The sequence below is a fragment of the Salvelinus fontinalis genome, chromosome 10, assembly GCF_029448725.1.
Source record: "Salvelinus fontinalis isolate EN_2023a chromosome 10, ASM2944872v1, whole genome shotgun sequence".
Classification (NCBI taxonomy): Eukaryota; Metazoa; Chordata; class Actinopteri; order Salmoniformes; family Salmonidae; genus Salvelinus; species Salvelinus fontinalis.
In genome coordinates this window covers 19,296,418-19,309,888 of record NC_074674.1, presented here as the reverse complement: position 1 = coordinate 19,309,888, position 13,471 = coordinate 19,296,418, and the positions used below count along the sequence as shown (strand labels likewise).

The 13,471-nt window shown below is 45.8% G+C and overlaps 2 pseudogenes; both read left to right on the top strand.

The window, feature by feature from the left end:
• The first annotated feature begins 944 nt into the window (after positions 1 to 944).
• Positions 945 to 11,289, top strand: LOC129863249 (uncharacterized; annotated as a pseudogene).
• Positions 8,230 to 13,471, top strand: part of LOC129863248 (unconventional myosin-XVIIIb-like) — a 29,172-nt pseudogene continuing 23,930 nt past the window's right edge.

Below are 13,471 nucleotides of genomic sequence, written 5' to 3'. Positions count from 1 at the left end.
TGACCAAAACATTCCAGCTTTCCCCTCTCTCGCCTCTGTTTTTGTATGCTAGTCATCTGTTGGTTAGTTTGGGCCTGGGGTCTTAGCCTGAGGCAAATTGAAGACACCGGGTGAATGTTAGTTTGCAACATTGTCTAACCCTTATTGCTTTCCCCCAACTGTATTCTCTCTCCCCTCTCTTTCTTTCTCTCTCCCTTCTCATTTACTAGTGTCCCGTTTTCCTAACAGGGTAGTATCCATACTACCCCCCCCGTCCCACTATATTTATGGCACAATCTATTGGCAGGCAAGCTGCCTCGTGTGTGTGTGTGTGTGAGAGAGAAATGTCTGTCACTCTTTTTCTGACTGCTTTGATTGGTGCCCCACTCGGCTCGTGTGTGTGTGTTTCTGTTTGAAGGTGGGACAGTGAGCCTCTCACTTTGGCCTGGCAGGATTGGGATTATAAACCAGTACATTTGGAGTCCCTGCATTGATTTAATAGCCTTCACAAGGTAAGCGAATTATGTGTTTAGTATGTATTTCTGTGACATGCCAGAGAATAGTTTGTGAAAAGCGAGTTTGTTCTCATAATTTGATTTATAAAGCCCGAGGTGGACTTTGTCACAGGTAGGGGAGAAGGGGGTTAAGGGACAAGGATAGGACAGTGGAAGAGAAAAGCAGTAGGGGAGAGGGAGGACAAGGGAGAGGGCCTGGGTTACAGTAGCTACCCTAGTGCCACTAGTCTGCAGTTTCAGACAAATAGAACAGAGTCCCCCCCCACATAGACTGGATAAGGTCATGGCCAATTCTGTCTGTGTTGACCGGGTTGTAGCTACTGTAATGACAGAGTTGTGTTGATTTGGTGGGTCACAAGAAAACTGGGATTGCTTCAGGCGGGAGACAAAAGTTTGTAAACCACTGGAGTTAAGCCCCTGTTCCCGTGAACGTGCCGTTGACACTGCGTCATGTCGCCACGGTTACATCTGGCACAGGTAAGCGGTGGCTTACATATCGCCCAGGAACGTGTTATGGTGAATCAACTGGTAAACACTGAAGTGTAAATATCTTTGAAGATGGTTGTCTGTCCTACTAACCTACATCCCTCTCAGAGATGAATAGGCTTCGTTGGTGTTATGTTGCTTCGAGACGGTCCACAACAGGGTATGTCTTCATGTGTCCATCCCTAGACCCAATACTTGCATAAAACCAGGCACCACTTTTCTCCTTCCTACCAGGCACCACCTGAGCTGCCCTTCACCCAACAGGTCTCTGTCTGTCTACGCCCGCTGGTGTTCCAGGCAGGGGCTGCAGGTAGCGAGTGTGTCTGCAAGGGCCAGGGGCCCAGAGATGTGTGTCTGCAAGGTCCTGAGGGCCAGGGGCCCAGAGGTGTGTGTGTGTGTCTGTGAGGGCCAGGGGCCCAGAGGTGTGTGTCTGCAAGGTCCTGAGGGCCAGGGGCCCAGAGGTGTGTGTCTGTAAGGTCCTGAGGACCAGGGGCCCCAGAGGTGTGTGTCTGAGAAGCCCAATGGAACGGACAGCTGAGTCAGGCTGAAACTGGAGAGGAGAGGGCACGAGTGGCGTACACGAGACCCAGGTTGGGACTGTGTTGGGTGGGAGAAGAAACAGTCGTTTGTGAGAGGTTGTGCAGATATTCAAGTGTGTGTGTGCATATGACTTCACTAGAAGGACTAACATTTCTGAGAGACAGCTGGTGTGTGTATGTTTAGTGGTGTTGAGTGATCTGTCATGGTATTCCACCACATCGTGAGGTGTTTCATCCTGCGTTGTCAACTTCACCGCGGTTACTACATGTCACCAGAAAGGTATTGGACAATTTTTAAAAACATTTTATCTTTCAATCCTCTCCATCTCCATCTCTCTCTGAATCTTCTCTCTCCATCCCTCTCTCTTTTCTACTCTCTCCATCTGCATATCTCTCTCTCTCTCTTTTCTACTCTCTCCATCTCTCTGAATCTTCTCTCTCCATCCCTCTCTCTTTTCTACTCTCTCCATCTCATCTCTCTGAATCTTCTCTCTCCATCTCTCTCTCTTTTCTACTCTCTCCATCTCTCTCTGAATCTTCTCTCTCCATCCCTCTCTCTTTTCTACTCTCTCTCCATCTCTCTCTAAATCTTCTCTCTCTTTTCTCCATCTCTCTCCATCTCTGAATCTTCTCTCTCTTTTCTACTCTCTCTCCATCTCTCTCTCGCTCTGAATCTTCTCTCTCCATCCCTATCTCTTTCTCGCTCTCCTATTTCTGTTTCTCTCCATCCTCAGGTTGTATCACCGTTTCTGGGGTGTCCCGCCCACCAACTCTGACATCACATTTGGCTGACCTCTGACTGTTTGACCCCTCCCCCAGCAGCCGTTGTCATGGCGCTGTCCTCGCGCTTAAAGCTCTGGGAGCAGAAGGGAGGCGCAGAGATGACGTGGCACGAGGCATTACTGTTCTGGAATGGTCCTCACTCTGTGTTCTAGAATGGTCTGGAATGGTCCTCACTCTGTGGTCTGGAATGGTCCTCACTCTGTGTGTTCCCTAAATGTGTGTTCGAGAGTCCTGTGTGTTCCCTTAATGTGTGTTCTAGAGTCCTGTGTGTTCCATAAATGTGTGTTCGAGAGTCCTGTGTGTTCCCTTAATGTGTGTTCTAGAGTCCTGTGTGTTCCCTTAATGTGTGTTCTAGTGAGTTTTCATGTTGTGTGTATTCTAGAACGATCAGCCAGTGTGTGTGATTTGGATATGTAATTCTTTGTGTAGTCTACTGTATGTCCCACACTGCTTTGAATGTTCCGTCTGCAAACACAACCACTCCTGTGTGTGCATACAGTAACCAGAGCACCACACTCTCTATCACCCATCTCTTTTTAATTCCTATATTCTAGTACTGTATGTATTATCATTCAAATGGATGAGTAACCTGTTTCGACCACCCCTGAGCAGAGGATAGGAGAGTTGTCCTATTGACCTTTCTGTCCTCTCGCCTCCACAGTAACAGCAGGTCTAAACTGATCATACCACCTCTGTTATTAATGAACCAGTAGTAAACCGGTCATAGACTAGTTCAGGAATGATTACATACAGTTGAAATTATATATGTCAGTAATTCACAGCGGTATTTCACACCTGTTAGTGGACGAGAGGAAACTCTGTGAACTGCAGTCCTAAACTTAGATAATATTTGCTCTTCCACACGTGTGTGTGTGTGTGTGTGTGTGTGTGTGTGTGTGTGTGTGTGTGTGTGTGTGTGTGTGTGTGTGTGTGTGAGAGAGAGAGAGTGTCTGAGCTAGCCTGCTGTCACAGTATATAGCCGCTGAGCCTGTCCTGTAGACTGTATTGCGCCTTTTTCTAACAGTAAATCTGAGTCTGGTTTGTGGCCCACTTCAAATACATGCTGTGAAAATTAGGGCTGTCAGAGTTAGTTAACTCGTTAACATTTTTATGGATTTGATTTTATTAATCGCAGTGTCTGAAAGTGTTTAAAATGCACTGAAAACATCCCAAATTCTATACAGCTAAAACACAACAGTGTGATGCTTTTTGTATGAAAAATCTTAAATCACAGCTCAAGTTGAGCAAATTCTGAGTTTGCAATTAATCACAGCAAATCCTGCAGTTAACTGTGGTGGCGTCCATCTTGTTTCTTTCCAGCATAGTAAACTGAGTGACAACCTGGCGCAGCAGTTTCTCCTCCCGGATCAGACTCCACCAATCCTAGAGGCCGAGATGGCCCTGCGAAACGAGCAGTTGGTCAATGGAGAGCGAGGCCGCCACCCCACCAATCAGATCTCAAGACCTCCACGCCCCGGCGATGCCTCTCCCCCAAACTCAAGAGCCCACCCCTGGGGGAGACAGCCAAACAGGAAGCGGCCACTGAAACAGGAAATCAGAGCAGCTGAAGCAGAAACAGGAAATTACAACAGAGCAACCGAAGCAGAAACAGGATATGAAAGCTGAGCTGTTGAAGCAGGGGCAGGAAGTGAAGTCAGGGAAAGGTGACAAATGATGTCAAGATGCCAAAAATGGAAGTAAAGAAAGATGAGCAGAAAGAAGAGAAGAAGAAAGAGGGAGTGATAGAGGAGAGACAGGAGCCTGAGGGGCAACAGACATCATAACCGAACATGAGAGGGAAGAGGTATGATGTCACGTGGTCATGTCCTAAGATATGTACGTAACGTATGCGTGCTATGCATACCATACTGCACTGGGGCGTCGCAAAGGCACTCGGTTTTTCTAGCAGCGTGTTTTGTAGAGCACTAGACACGTTATGCAGTGTTCTCTGGCATGAGTCATGTGCTGTTTTTTTTCTTCGTGTAGCTCTTAGCCGCTAGGCTACCTGGCTTCCTGGAACATACACATTCTAAAGAACACACACACTACATGCTGTAGAATACACACAATTGTGCATCTCTCTTTCTCCCTCCTCCTCTTTCTTTTTCTCTCTCTCTCGCTCTCTCTGTGTCTCTGTCTCTCTCTTTTCTCTCTCGTCTCTCTCTCTGTCTCTCTCTTTTCTCTCTCGTCTCTCTCTCTGTCTCTCTCTTTTCTCTCTCTCGTCTCTCTCTCGTGTCTCTCTTGTCTCTCTCTCGTCTCTCTCTCTTTCCTCTCTCAATTCAGTTCAATTTGCTTTATTGGCATGACGTAACAATGGACATATTGCCAAAGCTTATTTTGGATATTTACAATATGAAAAAAACAAAGAGAATCAAAATTGTCAACAGGACAACAATAACCAAGTGTCAAAATAACCATACATTGAACAATAACAATAAGCATACAGTAGAGTACATGTGCAGGTTGATTGGTCTGTCAGACACTGTCCCTCAACTTATGGCAGGCAGCAATGTAGTGCGCTGCCAACCCACAGCTCTCTGCGTCCTACCCCAACAGGACGCGTAGCCTACTCTCATCAGAGAGGTCTTTGAAACCTTTAATAAGGGTTTCAAATTTGGGGAAATTACACTCTAATTGTTTTATATTTTTCACATTTTGTCAGGAAATGCAGCTCCCTCTCAGGTTCTGCTGTTGTGCAGTGGTTGCACAGCCTTTCCTCTACAGGGAGCGAGGTTTTCCTGTGTCTACCCTTCTCAATGGCAAGGCTGTTGTCAAAGTTTTTCTAAGGTTTTGATCAGTAACCATGGTAAAATAGTTAGTCACAGTGTACCGTCGATTTAGGGCCAGATAGCACTGCATTTTGCTTTGTGTTTGTGCTTGTGTTTCCCAATAAGCATTGTAGTTTTGTTTTGACTGTGTTGTAATTTGGTTTATTCTGATTGATTGGATGTTCTGGTCCTGAGGCTTCAGTGTGTTAGTAGAACAGGTTTGTGAACAGGTTTTGAGAAACAGGTTCTCTCTCTCTTCTCTTCTCTCTCTCTTGCTCTCTCTCTCTCTTTCTTCTCTCTCTCTCTGGCTTTCGCTCTCTCTCTCCGGCTTTCTTTCCTTCTCTCTCTCTCTGCCAGGTGAGGGATGGGTGGTATGAAGTCGGGAATGTGTGGTCCGTCCACAAGGAGGGCTTTAGCCTGAGTAAGTGGTGGTAATGTAGTGTGGTTCCCTGTATGTGTTGTGTGGGATTGGTCGGTGTGTTAATAGCACCCTGCTTTAGCACTGCTTTTCTATCCAGCCCTTCGTACTGCGGGAGCCAGAACACACGTGGCTGAAGCGGCGGGTTGAAAACTCTTCACGGGCTTTGATTCTCTGATTGCTTAAAGAACATCCGATCGCTGACGACTTTGTTTTGTACAGTGCCCCTCGTCACTCCAAAACACTTCAATGACGGCCGTCTCAGACTACAGTATGTGGCGAACGGCAGAGCAGCGGAAGAATTTAGTGTGAGTCGTTAGGCTAGAGCAGTGGTTCCCAAACATTTTTATAGTCCCGTATCCCCTTCAAACATACAACCTCCAGCTGTACCCCCTCTAGCACCAGGGTCAGCGCACTCTCAAATGTTGTTTTTTGCCATCATTGTAAGCCTGCCACACACACACTATACGATACATTCATTAAACATAAGAATAAGTGTGAGTTTTTGTCACAACCCGGCTCGTGGGAAGTGACAAAGAGCTCTTATAGGACCAGGGCAAAAATAATAATTTTGTTCTTTATTTAGTCATCTTACATATAAAACCTTATTTGTTCATCAAAAATGGTGAATAACTCACCACAGGTTAATGAGAAGGTTGTGCTTGAAAGGATGCACATAACTCTGCAATGTTGGGTTGTATTGGAGAGAGTCTGTCTTAAATAATTTTCCACACACAGTCTGTGCCTGTATTTAGTTTTCATGCTAGTGAGTGCCAAGAATCCACTCTCACATAGGTACGTGGTTGCAAAGGGCATCAGTGCCTTAACAGCGTGATTTGCCAAGGCAAGAAACTCTGAGCGCAGCCCAATCCAGAAATCTGCCAGTGGCTTCTGATTTAAATTCAATTTAATTGTTCAGATATTGGTAAGTGGACTGGAGGCAAGACATGAAAGGGATAACGAATCCAGTTATTTGTGTCGTCCATTTCGGGAAAGTACGTGCATAATTGCGCACCCAGCTCACTCAGGTGCTTCGCTATTTCACATTTGACATTGTCTGTAAGCTTGAGTTCATTTGCACACAAAAAATCATACAATGACAGAAAGACCTTTGTGCTGTCCTTGTTAATGCAGACAGAAAAGTTCAGAGGCCTTGCTTTAACAAAGTTAACCATTTTCACTGTAGTGTCCAAAACGTCTTTCAAGCTGTCAGGCATTCCCTTGGCAGCAAGAGCCTCTCGGTGGATGCTGCAGTGTACCCAAGTGGCGTCGGGAGCAACTGCTTGCACGCGCATTACCACTCCACTATGTCTCCCTGTCATGGCTTTTGCACCATCAGTACAGATACCAACACATCTTGACCACCAAAGTCCATTTGATGTCACAAAGCTGTCCAGTACTTTAAAAATATCCTATCATGTTATCCTGGTTTCCAGGGGTTTGCAGAAGAGTATTTCTTCCTTAATTGACACCCCCATAAACGTAACAGACATTTACCAGGAGCTGTGCCAAGCCCGCCACGTCTGTTGACTCATCCAGCTGTAACGCATAGAATTCACTGGCTTGTATACGAATCAGTAATTGTTTCAAAACATCTCCTGCCATGTCACTGATGCGTCGTGAAACAGTGTTGTTTGATGAAGGCATTGTCTGTATAGTTTTTTGCGCCTTTTCCCCCAGCATTGTCCCAGCCATATCCACAGCAGCAGGAAGAATTAAGTCCTCCACAATAGTATGGGGTTTGCCAGTCCTAGCCACTCGGTAGCTTACCATATAAGACGCTTTTGCCCCTTCTTATTAATGGTATCTGTTGCTTTTATACATGTCTTACTACTCAAAAGTCATCTTTAATCTCGCTCCAAAAACTCCCGTGGCTTATTTTTCCAATTGTCATGTTTCATTTCTAAATATCTGCGCAAGAGTGAAGGTTTCCCGCGAGAGAGTAATGGTTAATGTGATTGGATGTTAATTATTTGACTAGGCTACCTGTATTTGACATTGTTATTTCGCTGAACACTATATGGTTTATTTTATTTTTGGCAGTGAAACGAGGCTACTCAGACGGGGAAAAAACCTCACTCAAATGTATAGCCCCGTTGGAAAATATAAATGTACTGTTTGAAAATGTTATTTAAAAAAAAAAAATAATAATTGTTTTAAAGTGAATCACATATTTATTACTACAACATCTAGCTAGCAGTAATCCTATTCGATTTTCATATACTCACACACACATCCCATGAACCCTGGTACACACACACACACACACATACCGTGCTTCTACATCTGCATCGCTTGCTTGTTTGAGGTTTTAGGCTGGGTTTCTGTATAGCACTTTGTGACGTCGGCGGATGTAAAAAGGGTTTTATAAATACATTTGATTGATTTGAATGACACACACACACACACACTCACTCACAGGGATCAGAGATTAGGGATGCATATCAGAGTTTAATCCCCTGAGACATAAACCCTGGTAATCTCTGTTTAGTTGTGCTGTGAGAACAATACTGAGAATACAGACTAGAATCACAACCAGGAAATCTCCACTATGACTGAAATTTTCTCCACAAAAACAACAATAAATCATGTTGGGACAAATATACAGTGCTTAATTAACTATAGAAGAATGTCTCCCTGTTAACATCAAACACATCTTGTGGTGCCTGTAAAGCTGGAATCCTTAATTGAAACAATAACAAAGCGGCCATCCCGCCTGTGTTTTGATGAAAAGCTTATGGATGGGCCTGGAGAAATGTAACCACTCCCAAATTCAATGCAAGGACTGACCATCCATAGTATCACACGTTTTGTATTTGCAGTTGTTATGGATCTCCATTAGTCCAGGGGTCCAGCAAAGTTAAGGCAGTTAAATATTTTTTTAAACATTACAATACAGCTTTCACAACATATTGAGTGTGTGCCCTCAGGCCCCTACTCTACTACCACATACAGTGCATTCGGAAGTATTCAGACCCCTTGACTTTTTCCACATTTTGTTACATTACAACATTATTCTAAAATGGATCATTAAAAACCAAAAGCAGATTAAAAAAAAATTTAAAAACTGAAATATTACATTTACATAAGTATTCAGACCCTTTACTCAGTACTTTGTTGAAGCACCTTTGGCAGCGATTACAGCCTTGAGTCTTGTGTATGACACTACAAGCTTGGCACACCTGTATTTGGGGAGTTTCTCCCATTCTTCTCTGCAGATCCTCTTAAGTTCTGTCAGGTTGGATGGGGAGCGTCGCTGCACAGCTATTTCAAGCCTCCCCAGCTCTGGCTGGGCCACTCAAGGACATTCAGAGACTTGCCCCGAAGCCACTCCTGCGTTGTCTTGGCTGTGTGCTTAGGGTCGTTGTCCTGTTGGAAGAGGAAACGTGGCCCCAGTCCTGTGGTCCTGATATCTCTGGAGCAGGTTTTCATGAAGGATGTCTCTGTACTTTGCCCTGTTCATCTTTCCCTCGATCCTGACTAGTCTCCCAGTCCCTGTCACTCAACAACAACAGCATGAGGCTGCCACCACCATGCTTCACCATAGAGATGGTGCCAGGTTTCCTCCAGATGTGACTCTTGGCATTCAGGCCAAAGAGTTCAATCTTGGTTTCATCAGAGCAGAGAATCTTGTTTCTCATGGTCAGAGTCCTTTAGGTGCCTTTTGGCAAACTCCAAGCGGGCTGCCATGTGCCTTTTACTGAGGAGTGGCTTCCGTTTGGCTACTTTACCATAAAGGCCTGAATGGTGGAGTGCTGCAGAGATGGTTGTCCTTCTCGAAGGTTCTCCCATCTCCACAGAAGAACTTTGGAGGTCTGTCAGAGTGACCATTGGGTTCTTGGTCACCTCCCTGACCAAGGCCCTTCTCCCCCATCTTCTCAGTTTGGCTGGGCGGCCAGCTCTAGGAAGAGTCTTGTTGGTTCCAATATTCTTCTATTTAAGAATCATGGAGGCCACTTTGTTCTTGGGAACCTCCAAAGCTGCAGAAATGTAATACCCTTCCCCAGATCTGTGCCTCGACACAATCCTGTCTCAGAGCTGTCTCCAAGCTGTGTGCTAGTAGATTCAACAGGCAGCTCGGTGGATTCAGCATGTCAACACTTCTCACAAATACAAGTGGTGATGAAGTCAATCTCTCCTCTACTTTGAGCCAGGACATGTATGCATATTATGAATGTTATTAATGTTAGCTCTTTGTGTACTTTTAAGGGCCAGCTGTGCTGCCCTGTTCTGGGCAAATTGTAATTTTTCTAAGTCCGTCTTTGTGGCACCTTACCACATGACTGTACTGTAGTCCAGGTGTGACAAAACTAGGGCCTGCCTTGTTAAGAAAGCAGAGCAGCGCTTTATTATGGACAGACCTCTCCCCATCTTCACTACTCTTGCATCAATATGCGTTGACATTTTACATGTACATTTTAGTCATTTAGTAGACGCTTTTATCCAGAGCAACTTTCAGTAGTGAGTGCATACATCTTCATACTGGTCCCCCGTGGGAATTGAACCCACAACCCTGGCGTTACAAGCGCCATGCTCTACCAACTGATCTACACCATGACAGTTTACAATCCAGGGTTACTCCAAGCAGTTTAGTCTACTCAACTTGCTCAATTTCCTCATTTATTTATTACAATATTTACTTGAGGTTTAGGTATTAGTGAATGATTTACAGTATTTGATTTACAAATACAATGCTTTAAGTTTTTGAAATATTTAGGACTAACTTATTTCTTGCCACACATTCTGAAACTGACTGCAGCTCTTTGTTAAGTGTTGCAGTGATTTCACCTGCGGTGGTAGCTGGCGTTTATAGTGATGAGTCATCAGCATACATAGACACACAGGCTTTACTCAGAGCCAGTGGCAGGTCATTAGTAAAGATTGAAAGAAGGGGCCTAGACAGCTGCCCTGTGGAATGCCTGACTCTACCTGGATTATGTTGGAGAGGTTTCCATTAAAGAACAACCTCTGTGTTCTGTTAGACAGGTAACTGTCTATCCACAATATAGCAGCCATAACACACGTTTTTCCAGCAGTAGATTATGATCGATAATGTCTAAAGCTGCCCTGAAATCTTACAAAACCGCCCCCACAATCTTTTTATGAACAATTTCTCTCAGCCAATCATCAGTCATTTGTGAAAGTGCATCTCGTGCATGTCGAATGCCCTTCTTGATGTTAATTTGTTTACTGTGAAATAGCATTGTATGCGTTAACACGTTTTTTTCCAAACGTTTACTAGGCTATAAAGTGTTTTGAGGCTATACAGTGTTTCTTTATATTTCCTTTTTACAAACATTGGAGTAAAACAAGCTTATATTTTGGGTTCTGATGGGGTATGGCAGTGGATCTAAGCTCATGAAGCATTTATAAGTTATTTTCTTCAAGAATTAATGAGCATATATTAATAATTTTTTTAATCCAAAAATGGATGTAGCAACTAAAGATTCTAGCTTTAAGTGACTAATGGCTTTGTCCTGAGACTTGCCAATTGGTGGGTTTATACTGAGATTGTCTGTGATTGGTGGGTTCTGTGTTCCAGCCACTCAGCTGAAACCAGACAAGGGAACCCCAGATCTCCCAGCAGGCCAAGTGAGAGTCAGAATGGGGGAAGACGGAACACTGCATTATGTCATGGAGCATGACATCCAGAAGTCTCTCTCTCTCTTTCTCTCCAGTTGAATCCATCTGAGGACCTGAGTGACCTGAGTGTGGAGCGCTCCACACTTTAACCAGTCGAGCTAAAGCCAGCCTGGCCCTCACACACGCTGGACCCAACCTGCTCAACTTCTGGCCGCCGCTGAACCAACACGGAAAGGTGAACACACACACACACACACACACACACTGCAGGAACGCTAGTTTCTGCTGGGTGATTCATTCCGGGAAACCCAGTGTGTCTACTCTCTGGTCCATCAGTGATAGGAGCAAGGTGTTATATTGCTGTAGTTCCAGGGGAACTAGATGATAAGGGAATGTTGTGGTCTCCTTTCCCCAGACCCCTCATTCCCGTCGTGGGGACAGTGTGTGGGACACTCCCCCTGCCCTGGCCGCTCTAGTCAGGCGTGTGTATGTCCCCAAGGTAGGCACGCACAGGGACCAGAGTGTGTGCGCGGTGGGACGCAGTGGCACGGGCAAGACCACCTCCTGCCAAGCTTTCACCCACACACACTCCTCAAACAGGCTGGCACCGTCGGAGACAGCGGCAGTGGTGAGTGCTTTGTGTGTGTGTGTGCATTGCGTGCATTGTTTGCGGAATGTAATATGAAATCTTTGTGTATTTATGAAGGGTGTGAGGTAATAGCACACTGTGTGTAGAATGTTGTCTCTCCTTGTGTGTGTGTTTCCAGTGGAGCGTATCCAGGCAGTGTTTACAATCATGAGGTCGTTTGGGTGTGTGAGCTCTCAGCACAGCGACGCCTCATCTCGCTTCGCCACTGGTTCTCTGTCTGGACTTCAACCACGCTGGAGTGGCGTCTGCTGGACCCCTACAGGTACACACACACACCACACACACACACACACACACACACACACACACACACACACACACACACACACACACACACACACACTGTTGCCCGTTATGCAAGTATATTGCTTATACAGTATATGTACAGTATCATAATATAGTTGTCTCAATGTCCTCCCTCCTCTCCCTCCTTTCTTTCTTCATCCCTCTTTCTTCATCCCTCTCCTCTTCTCCAGACTATGATGTTAGAGAAGTGGAGGGTGTGTCAGAAGATGGAGGGAGAGAGTAACTTCCTGGGATTCTCCCAGATGCTGGCTGGACTCAGTACAGAGATGAGATACAGACACACACACACACGTACGAACACACACTTTTACATGACTTCCTGTCTCCTCCTGATAGGACAGAGCTGCAGATGCACCAATTATCTGATGCCAACTTTTTTGGAATAGTCGCTCCCACCAAGGTAATCTGGAACCTTTTTTGGGCCGTATTGCTTACTCTACCTCAAACTAATAGGCCCATCTTCCTCTCCTCCATGCCCTCCTCCCTCCTCTCCCTCCGTCAGGTGGATGAAAAGCAGCGTACATCAATGTTGTTGCTGGTGGCCACGGAAACGCTCAGCTGATGAGCAATATGGCACGTCCTGGCAGGGTTATACCATCTTGGAGCAGCGGGGGCCTGTAAAGGTACAGACTGTATCAACATCTCGCTCTCCATAACATATGACACTTTGTGAAGTTGAGCTGTTAGTAGGACCTCCCATGCCAATACTTTCTCTCTTTTCCACCTTCCTCTTCTTTGCTTTTTTTCTCCGCTTTTTCTATCCCCTCTTTGCCCTAGTGGGACGTAGGGCGTTTGTGAGTCTCGACAGTGCCCAGGTGGCCAACTGTGTGAGGGGGACGAGCTCCACACGGCCGTATTCAAACACCACCTCAGACAGCTGCTGCAGAGAGCCACCGGAGGCGGCAGAGAGAGAGACACGCTACTGCAGATGCAGAGGAGGGTAAGAGGGAGACACAGGCACTCGCATGCAGGCAGGCAGGCAGGCAGGCAGGCAGGCAGGCAGGCAGGCAGGCAGGCGCACACACACACTCTGTGTCACTGCCTCACTGTGTCTGCTCCCGACCACCCATCTCTCTCTCGCTCTCTCCAGGTCCCAGGCTGAGTGCTACTCAATGTGTAGATGGCATGGCTTCTGGAGGAGGAACTGTTCACGGCTATAGTGTCACTCATCGACAGGTACACACAAGCCTTTTATTTTTGCCTGTTCAAGACTAGTAGAGTACAAGTGCAGGCACAGAGTCATCAGATAGAATTGTAGTGTCGAGCCACCTCATGCAGTGTAGCATCTAGACCTGAGTATATGGTGGTGAGGTGTTAGGCCTGAAGCCTGGGTGTTTCCTGCCGTCTCTCCCCGGACACAGTGGAGAGGAGAGGGCTGCAGGCTGGTCTGAACTCTGTCACAACTACCTACACGAGAGACTGCTGGAGAACTGCTACTCACACAC